The following is an 18,999-nucleotide window of genomic DNA, read 5'->3' as shown; positions in this document are numbered from 1 at the left end:
TTTACATTGTTGCTGGTTGTTTTGGCAATCAGTAAATTTCTACTGACAACCCAGTTCCCAAATATCTTATGGACACCTCCCTTGCCCTTGCCATGATCCTGTAATATATTAGATGAAGTAGAGGATGAAGATGACTTAAACTTTTTATGCAACTGGCTCACAGTGGCTTACAGAAGTATAAGAGAAGGCAATTAAAATTGTGCAATTAATTCTTAAAAATAGAAAGCTTGAATGCTGCAAAGGAAGGTACAAACTTCATCTTTAATGGATGAGTGGTTGTAACCCTGGGAATTATCTTGGAAGTGTGCCCATCTGCTCAGAATCGGGAAAAAAAAGATGGAGAAAATCCCGAGGAGCTAAAATTACTTTCTTTGTAGGAAATGATTGAAGAGTCATAGCAAATAGAAGCACCTGGTTGACCTTGGCGGATATAAAAAAAACAAAAACCTGGTTAGTATTAAAGAGATCATCCAGAAATCTGAGACCTGTAGATTAGATACTGGGAAGCTAAAAAAAATCCTACAAGAAGGCAAGAACATATTACTTCCACAGTGTTGTAAAGAATAAAATGTTAACGTGTCCACACAGTCACTAGGAAATAGCTGAAATCAAAGGAGATTTAATCCTCTATTTTTATTTTCCTCCAGAAAAACATTAAAAAAATGGCTTTTTAAACAAGGCATGGACCAGTGTTTTGGGATTCTGATGTATAATGAGAGAGTTTTTTTCCCCAAAAATATGTCCCTATAGTTTTGCTTACATCTGTGTGTGTGTGTGTTTGTGTGTGTGTTGTATTTGTTTTTGTTGAGTTTATAAACGGAAGCTGCCTTGAATCTCTCTGATTTGGTAGCCTTATAAATACATTATCATCATCAATGGGAATTCAAGCCCTGATATATATATATGTATGTATGTATGTATGTATGTATGTATGTATGTATATGTATATGTGTATGTGTATGTGTATGTGTATATGTATATGTATATATATATATGTTTAAATTACTAACAAAGAATTTAGGGAGGCTGATATGCATTTCGGACTCATTAGTCCTCATCAGTCAGTCATACCCTTCTGAGATTCGAACCTGGGCTGCTTGCACGTTAGGCAGTGTTTTTACTTCTTGAGCCACAGGTTCTCTCTCGCTTTGTTAGCCTTTTTGCAAGGGGAGAAATATGTGTCATATGTTAACTCTTAGATTACCTTGCTAGGCCCCAAACATGGGGCAAATCTTTATTTCCTGTTTTCAGCCTTATCTCAAAGGCCATCGAACAGGCTGTAGTCACACCGGACAGTTCATATGTTTGTTTAAATTACTAACAAAGAATTTAGGGAGGCTGATATGCATTTCGGACTCATTAGTCCTCATCAGTCAGTCATACCCTTCTGAGATTCGAACCTGGGCTGCTTGCACGTTAGGCAGTGTTTTTACTTCTTGAGCCACAGGTTCTCTCTCGCTTTGTTAGCCTTTTTGCAAGGGGAGAAATATGTGTATATGTGTATATATATGTATGTATGTATGTATGTGTATGTATGTATGTATGTATGTGTATGTATGTATATATATATATATATATATATATATATATATATATATATATATATATATATATATATATATATATATATATATATATATATATATATATATACATACACACACACACACACAGGTGAAACTCGAAAAATTAGAATATCGTGCAAAAGTTCATTTATTTCAGTAATGCAAGTTAAAAGAGGAAACTAATATATGAGATAGACTCATTACATGCAAAGCAAGATAGTTCAAGCCCTGATTTGTCATAATTGTGATGATTATGGTGTACAGCTCATGAAAACCCCAAATCCACAATCTCAGAAAATTAGAATATTACATGCAATCAATAAAACAAGGAGTGTACATAGAACAATATTGGACCTCTGAAAAGTACAAGCGTGCATATGTACTCAGTACTTGGTTTGGGCCCCTTTTGCAGCAATTACTGCCTCAATGCGGTGTGGCATGGAAGCTATCAGCCTGTGGCACTGCTGAGGTGTTATGGAAGACCAGGATGCTTCAATAGCAGCCTTCAGCTCTTCTGCATTGTTCGGTCTCATGTCTCTCATCTTTCTCTTGGCAATGCCCCATAGATTCTCTATGGGGTTCAAGTCAGGCGAGTTTGCTGGCCAATCAAGCACAGTAATCGCACAGTCATTGAACCAGGTTTTGGTGCTTTTGGCAGTGTGGGCAGGTGCCAAGTCCTGCTGGAAAATGAAGTCAGCATCACCATAAAGCTCGTCTGCGGAAGGAAGCATGAAGTGCTCCAAAATCTCCTGGTAGACGGCTGCATTGACCCTGGACTTAATGAAGCACAGTGGACCAACACCAACAGATGACATGGCTCCCCAAATCAACAAAGACTATGGAAACTTCACACTGGACTTCAAGCATCTTGCAGTGTGTGCCTCTCCATTCTTCCTCCAGACTCTGGGTCCTTGGTTTCCAAATGAGATGCAAAAGTTGCTCTCATCAGAAAAGAGGACTTTGGACCACTGAGCAACAGACCAGGTCTGTGTTTCTTTAGCCCAGGTAAGACACTTCTGACGTTGTTTGTTGTTCAGGAGCGGCTTGACAAGAGGAGTACGACATTTGAAGCTCATGTCCAGGATCCGTCTGTGTGTGGTGGCTCTTGATGCACTGACTCCAGTCTCAGTCCACTCCTTGTGAAAGTCCCCAACACAGCGTTCCGTGCGCCTTTGGCATCTAGTCATGCCGGCCACATGACCACGGAGATGTCCTCGGACAAGCGCTAGCTCTTCGGCTTTGAAACGGAGATGAGCACTGGCCCCTAGAGTTGGAAATGACTAGCACGCATGTGCGGGGGAACCTTTACCTTTACCTTTTTCTGACAATCCTCTCCAGGCTGCGGTCATCCCTGCTGCTTGTGCACCTTTTTATTCCATGCTTTTCCCTTCCACATAACTTTCTATTAATGTGCTTTGATATAGCACTTTGGGAACATCCAACCTCTTTTGCAATTACCTTTTGAGGCTTTCCCTCCTTATGGAGGGTGTCAATGATGGTTTTCTGCACAACTGTCAGGTCAGCAGTCTTCCCCATGATTGTGATTCCTACTGAACCAGACTGAGAAACCATTTAAAGGCTCAGGAACCCTTTGCAGGTGTTATGGCTTAATTAGCTGATTAGAGTGGGACACTTTGAGCCTAGAATATTGCACCTTTTCACAATATTCTAATTTTCTGAGATTGTGGATTTGGGGTTTTCATGAGCTGTACGCCATAATCATCACAATTGACAGGCAGTAGTCACAACAGTGACAGCTCATATTTGTGTAATTTTTTTTAGATTGCTTTAATTCTTTGTTAGCAATCTAAAAAAAAATTACACAGACACACAGACACACACACACACACACACACACACACACACACACACACATTCTTCAATTCAAATATATATATATATTTATATACTTCCATAGCAAATCTTTCATTACTGGACTTCCTTGCCAGTTGTCTAGAACTTATTCATTGCATTCTGTGAATTATTGTTTATTGTGCCAGTATGCATTTTCTTTTCCATCCCACAAATCTATATAGAAATTATTGGGGAAAAAGGATACACACTTTGTAGACAAATAAATGACCATTTTATCTAATGCATAAGTCCAGTTTAAACAGATGACTTACTCTGATTCACCTAATCTGCTTTATCTCTTCTGTTTTGTGGATTGGCCTATAAAGAAGATTCTGGCCAATGATGATGATAAAGAGCTGCTATAATTGTTTAGCCAAAATCTGGATGATCATGAGATGGCAGCAGGGGGTTAAATTGTTATATCTTTGCTGCCATCTCGTGGCCATCCAGATTTTTAGGCCATTTATTGTAACCTTGCATTCTGGCACAGACAGTCTTAATACAAACAGTTATTCAACCTATCCATCTCTGTCGTTCTTCATGGCTTCTCTTTTTCTCAGTTGCCCACCAGACAGTAATGTCCTTAGATCAAATATTCTCTATAAATTGAGGGAACATTTAACTGATTTATGAGGCTTTTAGCTATTACCTACTTACCTATCCAATAAAAGTGGTTACATTATATGACACACACATGGTACTCCCATAGCTCTGAGCTTCACTCATAAAATGACACATGCATCAAACTATAATGAGATTTCCTGAAGCAAATCTATCATCATAGGACAAAAACAACAAGCCTTCTATGGCAAATATTTTCCTGTTCTTTCATTAATTGTGGAACTTTTGCCCATATTATTCATGTTTCTCTGCATTAAAGTAAAACTAATTTTCTAGAGAAAAAGTGATCGATAAGTGAAATCTGCACTTTTCTTTTGTTTAAGAGCAAAGTATGGTAACCAGGCCAAGCCTTTTCCTATTGTAACAATTTATTTTTGAGATATAGTTAAGTATCCACTGGTGATAACATTAAATAAAAATAAACAATAGATTTCAACTCATTCTTAGAACTTTGTGAGCTCAAAAGGGAAAAAAAACAATTTGCTTTGAACACCTATCCTTGATTTTTCCCCCATTTTTAAAAATGTTATATACTATCTACAAAGAGAAATCCAAAAAGATAATTGAAAAAACATCCTTAACCTTATCCACTTTTCTATCTTCTAACTGGAGTGTGGAAGGGAGGCTGTGATGTTGATATAGAAAAGGGATCCTGGAAACCATTTTCACTTACAGTATGAAGGATGTCATTAAAAAGGGGCGAGTGAAGACCAAGATTTTTTTCTCACCCACACCAGCTTTAAAATGCAACCTTGAGATTTTTCTCCCTTAAGGACTCTGTTATAAAGCAGCAATATCATTGTTATGGTTTGTTGCACAATCAAACAAGATGTTCAGGCTGGATTTGGCATTTTTATCCCCCTATCCAGTCTTTACCAAGGACCTGGGATAAGTAGTGTTGTTGACTGGTAGTGTTAAAGGTATTGTCACAAGCGGGCACAGCAGCGCCTACACTTTCTGTGTCGTATGAGAAAAGCTCATCTTCCTTCCCCTGTCCTGAACACTTTCTACAGGGGGACGATTGAGAGCATCCTGTCATACAGCATCACAGTCTGGAAGCATCACTGCTTCAGACAGGAAGGTGGGGCAGAGAGTGGTGAGGATGGCCGAAAAGATCATTGGCAGTTCCCTCCCCTCCATCCAGGATATAGCACAGAAGCGTTGCTTGAGCAGGGTCCGTAAGATTATCTGGGACACTACACATCCTCTTCACGACCTGTTTTCCTTGTTACCTTCTGGGAGGAGGCTTTGTGGTATACATAGCAGAACATCCAGATTCAACCATAGTTTCATTCCATATAGCATTAACCTTGTGAACTCTCAGGCTTCCTCCTTCGGTTATATATTCAAGATGGACAGTATTTAATATTTTATTATTATGTATATGTAGGAGTGTGGGTCTATACATATGTTGTTTATAGTATGTTTTAGGTGTGTATTATGTATGTGTTTCACTTTGAGAGCGGGCAACTAAATTTCATTTTTGATGTGTGCCGTTGTGCCCACAGTAAAAAAAATGTCAATAAAGATTTATCTTATCTTATCTTATCTTATCTTATCTTATCTTATCTTATCTTATCTTATCTTATCTTATCTTATCTTATCTTATCTTATCTTATCTTATCTTATCTTATCTTATCTTATTTAGTTTTCTATACCGCCCTATTCCTGAAGGACTCAGGGCGGGTTACAGGGCAGCATATAAAAGACAATATAAAAAGATAATATAGAATTAAAATGAATTAAATTAATTAAAGCCCAACAATTAAAACAATATTAAAAAGCTAAAACCCCTTCAGTCCAGGCCTGATAGATCGAAAAGCCAGGTTTTCAGGTCCCGGCAAAATGAACGCAGATCGGGGGCAGTCCGGAGTTCCACAGGTAAATCCTTCCAAAGGGCAGGTGCGCCCACAGAAAATGCCCTCCCTCTGGGGATCACCCGCCGACACTCCCTAACCGGCGGTACCCTAAGGAGGCCCTCTCTATGGGAGCGCACAGGACAATGGGAAGTTGATGCTGGCAGCAGGTGCTCCCTAAGATAATCCGGACCCATGCCGTGTAGGGCTTTATAGGTCATCACCAGCATCTTATCTTATCTTATCTTATCTTATCTTATCTTATCTTATCTTATCTTATCTTATCTTATCTTATCTTATCTTATCTTATCTTATCTTATCTTATCTATCTTATCTTATCTTATCTTATCTTATCTTATCTTATCTTATCTTATCTTATCTTATCTTATCTTATCATCTTATCTTATCTTATCTTATCATCTTATCTTATCTTATCTTATCTTATCAAATTGCCTATTGCAATTATCTAAGTTATTATTATTAGTTCACAGATTTGCACTGGCAATATTGGCAACTAAGAGAAGTCAGATATGTACCAACAGAGTAAGAAAAGATTGGCTCCATGTCTTGTAATAAGAAATAAGATCAAATGAATTCAGATCTATAGCCAAGGAGAAGAAGACTATGAAGAGTGGGTAAATAGATTCTTTCTTTTTTTTACCTCAGTATTGCTTAATAGATTTGGCTCAACTACATTATAAAGAAATTCCAGAGAGGCAGGTTTGATAATCTGTCCATAGTTCAATCTAATCTGCACAGGTCCTTTCTGTTCATCTATCTGTCTGTTGCTGAGAAATAGCATATATAAAATAATATAAAGACTGCTTCCTTCACTCCATAAAATTGCTTATTAATAGAATAGAATAGAACAGAATAGCTTTATTGTTATTGTATAACTCACAACAAAATTGTTGTCCACAGTGCACACTATACACAAGTAAAAGCCACAAATAAGAACATACATTAAATACATACATCCTTCACATTCTATTCACCACTGTGCTGCCCCCAATATTACACTTCAATGTTGCACTATATAGTGGTATTTAATATGGTTACAGCTCTGGGATAAAAGCTATTTTTCAGCCTATTTATCCTGTACCATCTGCTAGATGGTAATAGTTCAAAAAAAGAATGTCCAGGTTGAGATGAGTCTTTAAGAATATTTTGAGCTTTCCTAAGACAACAGGAACTGAACAGTTCGTCCGAGGTGGGGGGAGGAGAGGGCAGCCAATAATCCCCTGGGCGATGGTAATGATCCTCTTGAGCACTTTCATATCCGCTACTGTGCAGTAAGCAAACCACACACAAATGCAATAGGTTAGAATGCTTCTCTATGGAGCAATGGTAGAAGGTCACCAGCATATAATAGTGAAATTATTAGTGAAAATAGTGAAAAATAATAGTGAAAAAGAGGGAAATCTTCCTTATTTATTTAGGCTTGTAAAATGATTTCTGTTTTCATCAACTTCAGCCTTGATGTAAAAAGGCATTGATGTACATCAGGGTAAGAATTCTTTAAAATATGGGCTGGCAGTAATTACTACTGCCATTAACTTGAGAGCCAGGGTAGTGTTATGCACTGAACCGTCAACCACAGAAGCTCACTTGATAACTTTGGATCAGTTTTATTCTCTCTCTTGCTCAGTGCAATGTATTTCATAGGGTTGGCTGGTCTGGAAAATATGGAGAAGGAAAGATTGTGTATGCCTTTTGAGCTCCTGAAGAAAATATGAGATTCAACAAAAGGAGGATATAGTATTATGGCAGCAGTTGAAGAAAATATTGCATTATTCTCAAAGGAGAAGGATCTTCAGTGCTTTAGAGTATATTTATTTTTCCCCATAATGGATAACTTCTTTTATAATACTAAAAGTACTACATGTTGGAAGCAAGTATGTGCGTATCACTCAAAATCCCAGGAGATAATGTGAATCCCATTCCAGTTTTTCTTGTTCAATTAAGTATTATGGTTCAGATTGTTTGGGCCACAAGTTTGATGTTCCACAATCATAGAAACACTGGAATCACAGTCAATTCATCTCAAAGTAATGAGAAGACATTTATTTTTCTGCCGATGCTCCCCAATATTTTTGAGGAAAAAGCTTTCCTAAGGAAGATCCTAAGGAGGGACGCGGTGGCTCAGTGGGTTAGGATGCTAAGCTTGTCGATCAGAAGGTCAGCAGTTTGGCGGGCCGAATCTCGAGTGCCGTGTAACAGAGTGAGCACCTGTTACTCGTCCCAGCTTCTGCCAACCTAGCAGTTCGAAAGCACATAAAAATACAAGTAGGGACCACTATGGTGGGAAGGTAACAGCGTTCCGTGCACCTTTGGCATCTAGTCATGCCAGCCACATGACCATGGAGACGTCCTCGGACAAGTGCTGGCTCTTCGGCTTTGAAACGGAGATGAGCACCGGTCCCTAGAGTTGGAAAATGACTAGCATGCATGTGCGGGGGAACCTTTACCTATTATATTTATAATAGGAAATAGGATTTATAATAGGAAAAAGATCAATAAACAGAAGAATCAGGAAAAATCTGACACACAGGCAGTGGCATTTTCATGTCTCCTGTCCAGCCAGACTAGTTGCTAATAGTGTGTTTCTGCTGTGCAAAATGAAACATTCATTTTATCTAATAGCTCCATACAAATTACATGTGGGATAATTGGCAGCATAATATTCAAGACATTTATTTCTAAAATTGTTTTCCCAATGGCTTTGTGTTTCAATAAAGCTGTAATTCAGATCAAGAATGATGATATTAAAGGGGAATAAAGATTAACTCAAGAATCCACACTGACAATCATTGTCCATGTTTGCTTGTCTGTTTGTTTTTTGTTTGACTCACCTTTACAAAGTGACCATATGTTCAGTTTTGGTGTCTTGGCAACATCAACAGCTCCATGCAGAGACATTCCTTCTCTGTGTCTCTTTTTTACTGTGGTGCTTGGTTGTTGAGGCATCATTTAGCGAACAGCTGTAATGGTGTTATTAAAAGCACTACAAGTATTTTTTTAAAAAAGAGGCACCATATGTGTCTACCCTCAAGATGGGCAAATCTTTAAATGTCATGTTGAGGTCTGTGGTGGCTCAAAAGCAAAGCAGCATTCTCCATCTCATGTAACTGACCTCGATTTGATACTTGATACGCACTACCCACTGAGCAGTAAAGCCAAGGGGAGAGTGTGTATGGTATGTGTATGTGCGCTATTTCTCTCTCTTTTTCTCTCTCTCCAAATATTCTTCTAGTTTTTCCTCTTGTTTTATTTAATATTGATAATATCACTATTATTATTATTATTATTATTATTATTATTATTATTATTATTATTATTATTATTATTATTATCATCATCATTACCAGCATTGACAAATTTACTATCAGTCAATTGCAAAAGGAAGCTTTACTTGGAACAGCTTACTTATTGCAATGATACATGTAACACATTCAAACAGCCACATCTGCCTATCCCAGGTCCTTGGGAAGTACTCAATAAACAGATAAAAACACCTAACCCAGTCTGAACATCTGGGTAACTGTGTGATTACCTATAATAATAGTAATAACACCAGAAATAACTAGTTCTTTCACAGACCCATCATAAACTAAGAATAAGGGCTGGGAATGTTTTTGGCTTTTATTTGTGTTCTTTTTGTTATTCTATTTTTGGCATTACTATGTTTTTAATATTGAATGTCAGCTGCTTGGGGCCTTTGGAGAGGGACAGAATACAGATACAAGACAATAAATGAAAATTAAATGAAATATTAATATTTTAATATCAAAAATGCTCCTGAATGGAATAATGACTAAGTAGAAAATAGATAAACTTTTATTTCATCTGTATTGTTTTGAAGACTCCATAATTCTATGATTTTGTTTTCTCTTTAAAATAATCTCCTTAATGTGTTTATTTCTCCCCCCTTTTAAAATATGTCAAGTTCATTAGATCTCCTTCCATGTATAAATCTGGTCCATCAAACCACAATTTGCACTGTCAGCTCCTGAGTGAAATCTATTGCTGCTACAGAGCTATCACGCTTTTGCCTTTGTAGCAACTTTTAGACCACAATAACCATCATCACTTTTAAAAAGGCAGATCCATTACATTTCCTCTGTTCCTGCAGCCCCACATTAAGCTAATATTATCTATTTCCCAAGTGAAACAACCCCTTCCAGTCCTATCAATTATTAATTCGTTGCTTGCAGCTAATGTTTTGTTTGAATTATTTAAATGCATCTTCATTTATCAATAAACATAAAATGTTAAACAAAGAATACTGATGAAGGGCATTATTTAAACCATAACATTTTATGAGATTATTTCAAGTGCCTTTTTTGATTTATTAGCATAATATGTTTTATAATTATTTTCCATTTCTTAAAACAATGCCAAACAAAGCCTACACTTCTGTGTATTGCCAAGAGAACTGGAAGTTTACTGAGTGCTTTCAGGAATACTAAATTCTTTGATGGTTTCTTAAAGAGAATATAAAATATAATACAGAGCAAGTTCACCAATCTATTTCATGAGAAGATTCAAGTTATGGTTAAGAGACAAAATGTATTTACAAGAAAAACAGCTGCAAATTTTGAGAGTAGTTTTCAGGCTAAAATCTCTTTCTTTTTAACTAAACAGTCTGTTGGTACAGGTGAACAAATTATTAATATTACATATTAGTTATGCTTATAACAGCTGTGGGTAGAGAATAACAATTCAGCTCTTACAAGTGAAAGAAATTGTTTGAATGAAATTGTAAATGGTGCATCATTGTATTTTCCTATTCTGTATCATTGTCTGAAATGTTTTGGTGTTGGAAAAAATAGGTTTGCTTTTATTGTATGAAAATTGTATTGTGTAAAATTGTTCAGCTAGTCCAATTGCTTGTCAGATTTTATTCTAGTCCATGATATGAAACATGAGTACATGAAATTAAGTAAATATACTCTGAGACAGAGGGTCACTCCTTGTTCTTTCCATGAAACAATGCCTACTCAGTGGTGATCCTTATTTAATGGAATGAATTTCTTTCTGATATTTGGTTGGTCCCAATCCTGCTGGATTTAGAAAGGCTATCTAGATGTGGTGGTCAAGACTTCTTTTCACACACTAAACTGGGACCTATTTCACTCAATATTTGGGTTGTCACATACTTGAAGTCCAATTAGATGATGGTGTTACTAGTGGTGTTGAAGGATTTACATGTAATTTTGGAGAAAAAGAGAAACATTGGCTGGCAATCATGAGACAGGCTAAGGCATTAGAGACATGTTACATCCAGAAAAGATTCCAGAAAAGACCTCTTAAAATTTGCACATTTTAGCCCAAACATCATTGAGGAAGCATTGAGGATTGTTTCTTTCTGATACAGATGGTATCTTTGGGAAGTTGAAGAGAGGAAGGCTGTGACCTGCCAGCTCAAGAAAGACCAGCAGCCTGCACAATTAACCCCTTTATTTAATTCTACGTAGAAAAGGTGTCTAGAAATTCACATTTAATCAACACTGTAGACAACACAGTTATTGAGTAAAGATCTAATTCATGTCCAAAGGTTTAGGCAGGTGTACATAAATCAACCGTAGTGGTGCAGTGGTTAGAATATAGTACTGCAGGCTACTTCTGCTGACTGCCAGCTGACTGCAGTTTCGCAGTTCGATTCTCACTGGCTCAAGGTTGACTCAGCCGCCCATCCTTCCGAGGTCAGTAAAATGAGGACCCAGATTGTTGGGGGCAATATGTTGACCCTGTAAACTGCTAAGAGAAGGCTGTAAAGCACAGTGAAGTTGTATATAAGTCTAAGTGCTATTGCTATTGCTTTGGTTCATTATTTTACTACTATATACTATCATTACCACTGTTTATTACTACTATTATGCTTCACTAATGCTTATCAGAAAGAGTGGAGAAAGGGAGGAGTTTGAAAGAAATGAATACAGTTTATTTGGTTGCAATCATAAAACTCTATCTGAATTACTTTATATGTCAGAAAAAATTAAGCTAGTATGAAGGTCCTATCTGCTTTCTGGGATCAGTTCATGGGAACCCATGAATCTCTCATAACATTGACATTTGCCTTTGGTGCAGTTTAAAGTTGCACATTTTTTTCAGACAAAGACTTGCATTAGGTTTTGACTGACATGTTGGGTGGACCCTGGAGAAAATAAACATGAGCAGAAAAATATCCTAGATCTGATTAGGTCCGATTTCAATGTAAACAAAGTTAAAAGTTTAACTAATTAAACATAACCAAGATGAGTTTTCTGCCTACGTTTAATATTTCCCTCCATTTGCAACATTAAAAATTCTAGCTAGATGACAAGTTTTGAGTGAAATCTAGAACCTAGTTGAGCAGTTTTAGTACAACTTGTCATATCAAGTAATCATTTTGTTTAAAATATCACTCAATTAAATTTCCAATTTTCCTTCTCCTTAGCCCAGATATATATCCTATTTTAGAAAGTCGCTCCCTGCCAATTGTTTGTTAAAGTTAGTTATAAATATCATAAAAATAAATAAACAGACATCACTCTATTTGTCTATTGTTCTATTTGTCTATTGAAATCCAATATGAAGTACAGTAACCCAGAGACAATAAAGGACCATGAAGTTGTCCATCAGTAGTTAGAATCTGACAAGAGGCTGAATAGGTAATCTGGGTGAGATATATTTTCTCTCAGTTAAATTCAAATAATTTCTACACCTAATTTAACATATTAAATTACACATTTTCTTCTTTTAGTTTACCGTTTTCCTTTTTTATGATATTTGACTTCTTTACCTAGTACATATGTATACAAAGAACATGGATGAAAGTCTGATGCAGCATTTTGCAGCAAATATAAAATACTGTAGTTATTATGCTCTAATCTTGCCCTAAAATTAAATATTTACAAGTTCAAACAAAAAAATTCTCCCAGAATATTCCGCTCGCTTTTCCATTCTGGAGGAGGAGGTTTTCTCATAGCAACGCAGCTTTTCTCATTTCTTTGCAAACATAAGCAGTAAGGAAAAAAAAATGTGGAACAGGACTTTAGAATAAAATGTGATTTCTTACAAACCAAAAATGGATCTTCCTAGTTGAGGGAGCTTTTTACTCCAGCTTCTATTTTCAGAAGTCATTTCTGTATATTCCCATGGGCAACACATCTGAGGATCTTGAGTGGTCTGAGTGTGGGCTGGACTCTCCAGACTGCTGCAGACAACAGAAGGCAAACATCACAGCTTATTATGCCGTTCCCAGAAGTGCTAATATACCATATCAATATTTCCTGGAACAGTACTGTGCTAGAGGAAGAAGTGATTGGCTGTTTCAGTGGGGCAATAACTCATGGGTCTTGCAAGGATGTAGTTTAGCATCCCTACAAGTGTGGGGGTGGGTTGGTAAATGGGCTCCTTTCATCTCCCTGTCCAGCTACAAGTAGGTAGATTCATGTCTAGCCCCATTTAAAAAGCTTTCAGTGTTATTTATCAATTTAGTCACTCTTTAAAACAATGGTGCATTAGTTAATTCTGATATTACAGACAAATTCCAATAGTATTTTAGCCACATTAATATCACATTAGCTCACCATGATTAATGTTATTGTAATGAATGAATTAATAATGATTTGCTTCTTCACCAAGATTTCCCCCTACTTGGACATGAAGAGGAATCCATGGCATTGATTATCACAAATATAATGGATTGATTCATCATTTATGGGAAACAAAGGTCCTCTTCCCATAAAACTCATTCTCCTCACCCCCTGCCCCCCAAAGTAGACATATTCTCTTTGGCAGGAACTCAAAATGTAGTATAGATCATTCATAGAAGCCAAGTATTATTATCCAACCCATGCAATAAATATGAAGCTTCTTCTGGGAAGGAGTGTAAAAATGAATGAAACTCATGTAAACTATTTCAATTGAATAAGTTTGTACCTCAGGATCTCCAACACTGGTCTAAAGGAAAACTGTTCTGCACTGGGCGGAAGGGTTGTGGAAAGTCACATGTCCCAGTCATATTCATGCTACCCAATCTATTTTACCGAGATCGGTTGCTATTTTTTCCTGCAGTTTCCCAGTGCTTAAAATGAGAGTGGGGGGAGCAGTGACATGTAACCACAGCAACACTTTCAACTTTATTTCAATTTGAAAAATCCTTGTCAATATTTTAATTTCAATCATTAAATATAATGCTTCTCTGAAGGTAAGAAATCACACTAGCTTCATAACTTAATCCTAAATTTAAGGATTACTGTAAGGTTTAAGGAACAGGACCAATCTAGAGGAGATTGCATCTCCTTGGGGGTCTATTAGCTCAGATAGGGTGGGCATGGGCCAGATTCCTTCCCTGAAATATTGCTACCTAGTGCAGGGGTCAGCAACCTGAAACAGTGAAAGAGCCACTCGGAACTGGTTCCCTCACAAAAGGAAAAACTGGGAGCCGCAAAAAAAATGTGTGCACATGTGCATACATGCGTAGAACAGGGTTTGACTGAAGAGTGGAGCCAAGGCAAGATATGCACCTACCCTGCATATTTGAATTGATTGGTTGAACTTTTTTAGTCCCGCATTTTTTTGGGGGGGACTGCACATGGCAGAGGACTGGGAGCCGCATGCGGCTCCGGAGCCGCGGGTTGCAGACCTGTGACCTAGTGGAAGCATGCATTTTCTTTGGCTGCACCTAAAATTTCCCGTAGAAATCTGGCAGGTTCCCAGTCTCTTAGCTTTCTGGAAGGCCATTAAAGTCTGGCATTTCACCCAGACACTGGGGCAAAGTGGTGGAACCTGTAAAGGGTTGTTGAGGCACTCTGGGAGATAGATTGAGGCACTGAGTTTTTAGTTTTTGTTATATGGTTTTGATAGTTTTGTTGTCTTGTTAGCCACCCAGAGTTCTTTCGAGATGGACAGTCACACAAATCTTCTAAATTAAAATATCACTCCAAAATAAATAGAATTTGAAGAACACATATTTTTCCCATATTTCCTATGGAAGAAAGATCTATATTCATCCCAAATTTCAATGTTAATTGAAGGTGTTATATAAAACTATTTTCCTGATTCAACAAGAGAGTTCCATAATTCACTGAAAAGCTACATAAAGGTAGTCAAACATAATCATTGGATCTTATTAGACAATTAAGAGAGAAATACTTCTGCAGAGAAGTACTGCCATGTGATAGATACTGCGTTATCTAGCTTAGGTGTTGCTTCTTTATATGAACATGGGATTGAAGCCTCACCTCTTTTATGTGGGTTGCATTATTTATTTAGGTGTTGATGATTTACATTAACTAGGAAACTACAATGCTAATGCAGGGTAGTAATATTTATTATTTATTTATTTATTTATTATTTGGATTTATATACTGCCCCTCTCCCGAAGGACTCGGGGCGGTGTACAGGGCAATTAAAACACTATATACAACACATAATATACAAAAATTAAAATAAGGATAAAATAAAATATGGCTGCCTAAGACTGCTAGTCTGTTTGGTTCATGCTTGCACACTTCCCAAGTTCCACCACAAGGGGCAAGCTGGCTCTGCAACAGAAACAAAGACAAATGGCATCCTTCAGCATCATCCTGGGCTTTCTGACTCCACTGAAGTGGCCTCATAAATAGGGAGCGCAACTAGGGAAGTCCAGTGCCAGCAGGATTCTTACCATCTGCACAAAGCATTTCCAACTGAAGCGGTACCTGTTTATTTACTTGCATATAACATGATTTCAAACTGCTAGATGGGCAGAAGCTGAGGCAAGCTCACCCCACCATGTGGTGCTAGGACTTGAACTGCTGGAGCAAAGGCCATCTCTAATGTCATTAAGCCAATGAGCCACCGTTCCTCTTATGTGGGTTGCATGAGCTATACACACAAAATGGATGTTGATTTATAGCCACCTCTTTGTTAGACCAGCAACTTGAGTGGTGAAATCCTATTTACTTTGCTTGAGTAGCTTTTTTGTCAGTTTTTTAGACAGGCAACCAATACTGAAAAACAGGAGAAAGGATTTTGCAGGTGGTAAATGTTCAGAAGTTTATTTATTTTATTTATTTATTTTAATCCCATTTATATCCCGCCCTTCTCCGAAGACTCAGGGCGGCTTACAATCTAAGCACAAATCAAATGTGCTTAGCAATAGCCTTCATTCTATGTATATGCCTGCTTATTAGGGCTTTCGCCCCCCCAAGTGGCATTATTACAAAGTCAGCTTATTGCCCCCAACAATCTGACCATTTTAATTTGCTGAGAAATTTGCTGAGAAAAAAATCAAATTGCAAAATCAATTAAAATAATTTAAACACCCCAGATTTAGCTCTTAATTATGCATTGCTTTACTTACAACTCTTCTCTGAAAAAATAATTAGTTACTTGACCCCTCAGAGATAATGCCCCAATGCTTTATAAAATTCAGTGCCATTGAGACTAACTTTATGCTTGTCAATAACTATTTTAACATGCACCAGTAACACTTTGATAGCATGCTGCTCTTCCTACTTCTTTATTTTGCCTCACTTTCTTATACTCTTTCCTTTCTTTTTATTCTGCAAATGGAAATTCATTGATTCTTCAGTTGTATTGACATAGCAATCATAGCAATAAAATGTGAGTGGATGTTGAGCTCTCCTAAAGTTGAGCTCTTGTAAAGGCTTAAAGAACTGTGTCTGCTTCCATAAAATGAATAGACCATCCTCCACAATGTTTCCAATTATACTTTAGCATCTAATGCTGAGAACTCTCCCATAACCATCCACTTGATCTTTAATCCAAGTTGGCAGTGATCAAAGTAAACATCACTTACATACATGTTTGAGAGTGGGTAGAATATCTCACATTCAATAAAGGGATTCACTGAAGTATCATAGTGTCCTGATACATATTACTAGTGTTACAGAAAGAACAAAGGAAAGTAAATATTGCTCACATGTAGCTCAAGTTGCCACATTGATCAACAAGAAAAAGATTTGGTAATATATAAGATAGAAAAATGTGGGTTAGATAGCATCACCACCAGATGGATTCGTAGCTGGCTGACAGGCCGTACTCAGCATGTGGTCCTCAATGGAACTGCATCTACATGGAAGGAAGTGAGTAGTGGAGTGCCCCAGGGCTCTGCTCTGGGCCCAGTGCTCTTCAACATCTTCATCAATGATTTGAATGAGGGGATAGATGGGGAACTCATCAAATTTGCAGACGACATCAAGTTGGCAGGAATAGCCAATACTCCAGAAGATAGGCTTAAAATACAGGAGGATCTGGACAGACTCGAACACTGGGCGCTATCTAACAAAATGAAATTCAATGGTGAAAAAAATAAGGTTCTACATTTAGGCAGGAAAAATCAAATGCACAGGTATAGTATAGGGGGTACCTTGCTCAATAGTAGTAACTATGAGAGGGATCTCAGAGTCCTAGTAGACAATCACTTCAATATGAGCCAGCAGTGTGCTGCAGCTGCCAAAAAAGCCAACACAGTGCTAGGCTGCATTAACAGATGGATAGAATCAAGATCACATGAAGTACTAACACCACTTTACAATGCCTTGGTAAGGTCACACCTGGAATATTGCATCCAGTTTTGGTCAACATGATGTAAAAAAGATGTTGAGACTCTAGAAAGGGTACAGAGAAGAGCAACAAAGATGATTGGGGACTGGAGGCTAAAACATATAGGGAAAGGTTGCTGGAATTGGGTATGTGTAGTTTAACGAAGAGAAGGGTGAGGGGTGACATGATAGCAGTGTTCCAATATCTCAGGCATTGCCACAAAGAAGAGGGAGTCAAGCTATTCTCCAAAGCACCTGAAAGCAGGAAAAGAAGCAACGGATGGAAACTAGTCAAGGAGAAAAGCAACCTAGAACTAAGGAGAAACTTCCTGACAGTTAGAACAATTAACCAGTGGAACAACCTGCCTCCAGAAGTGGTGAATGCTCCAACACTGGAAGTTTTTAAGAAGAGACTGGACAGCCTTTTGCCATTTGGTATAGGGTTTCCAGCCTGAGCAGGGGGTTGGACTAGATGACCTCCATGGTCCCTTCCAACTACTTCTTCTTCTTCTTCTTCTTCTTCTTCTTCTTCTTCTTCTTCTTCTTCTTCTTCTTCTTCTTCTTCTTCTTCTTCTTCTTCTTCTTCTTCTTCTTCTTCTTCTTCTTCTTCTTCTTCTTATTGTTGGGGGCAATTAAGCTGACTTTGTAATAATGCCGCTTGGGGGGTGTATGAAAGCCCTAATAAGCAGGCATATACATAGAATGAAGGCTACTGCTAAGCTAGTAAGCCCCCCTGAGTCTTCGGAGAAGGGCGGGATATAAATGGAATTAAAATAAATAAAAAAAATAAAAATTATTATTATTATTATTATTATTATTATTATTATTATTATTATTATTATTATTATTATTATTATTATTATTATTATTATTATTATTATTATTATTATTATTATTATTATTATTATATAAGGTAAAGGTAAAGGTTCCCCCGTACATGCATGCTAGTCATTTCCAACTCTAGGGGCTGGTGCTCATCTCCATTTCAAAGCCGAAGAGCCAGCGTTTGTCTGAGGACATCTTGTGGCTGGCATGACTAGACTAGACTCCAAAGGCGCACGGAACGCTGTTACCTTCCCACCATTGTGATCCCTATTTTTCTACTTGCATTTTTTTACGTGCTTTCGAACTGCTAGGTTGGCAGAAGCTGGGACGAATAACAGGTGCTCACTCTGTTACGCGGCACTCAGGATTTGACCCGCCAAACTGCCGACCTTCTGATCGACAAGCTCAGCATCCTAAACCACTGAGCCACCGCGTCCCTCATTATTATATAGGTAAAGGTAAAGGTTCCCCCGCACATGTGTGCTAGTCGTTTCCGACTCTAGGGGCCGGTGCTCATCTCCGTTTCATAGCCGAAGAGCCAGCGCTTGTCCGAGGACATCTCCGTGGTCATGTGGCCGGCATGACTAGACGCCAAAGGCGCACGGAACGCTGTTACCTTCCCACCGTAGTGGTCCCTATTTTTCTACTTGCATTTTTACGTGCTTTCGAACTGCTAGGTTGGCAGAAGCTGGGACGAGTAACAGGCGCTCACTCTGCTACGCGGCACTCGGGATTCGACCC

Source organism: Vipera berus, assembly GCF_964194415.1.
Source record: "Vipera berus genome assembly, chromosome: 1".
NCBI lineage: Eukaryota > Metazoa > Chordata > Lepidosauria > Squamata > Viperidae > Vipera > Vipera berus.
The sequence above is the reverse complement of the archived record's forward strand: the minus strand, read 5'-3'. Positions refer to the sequence as shown.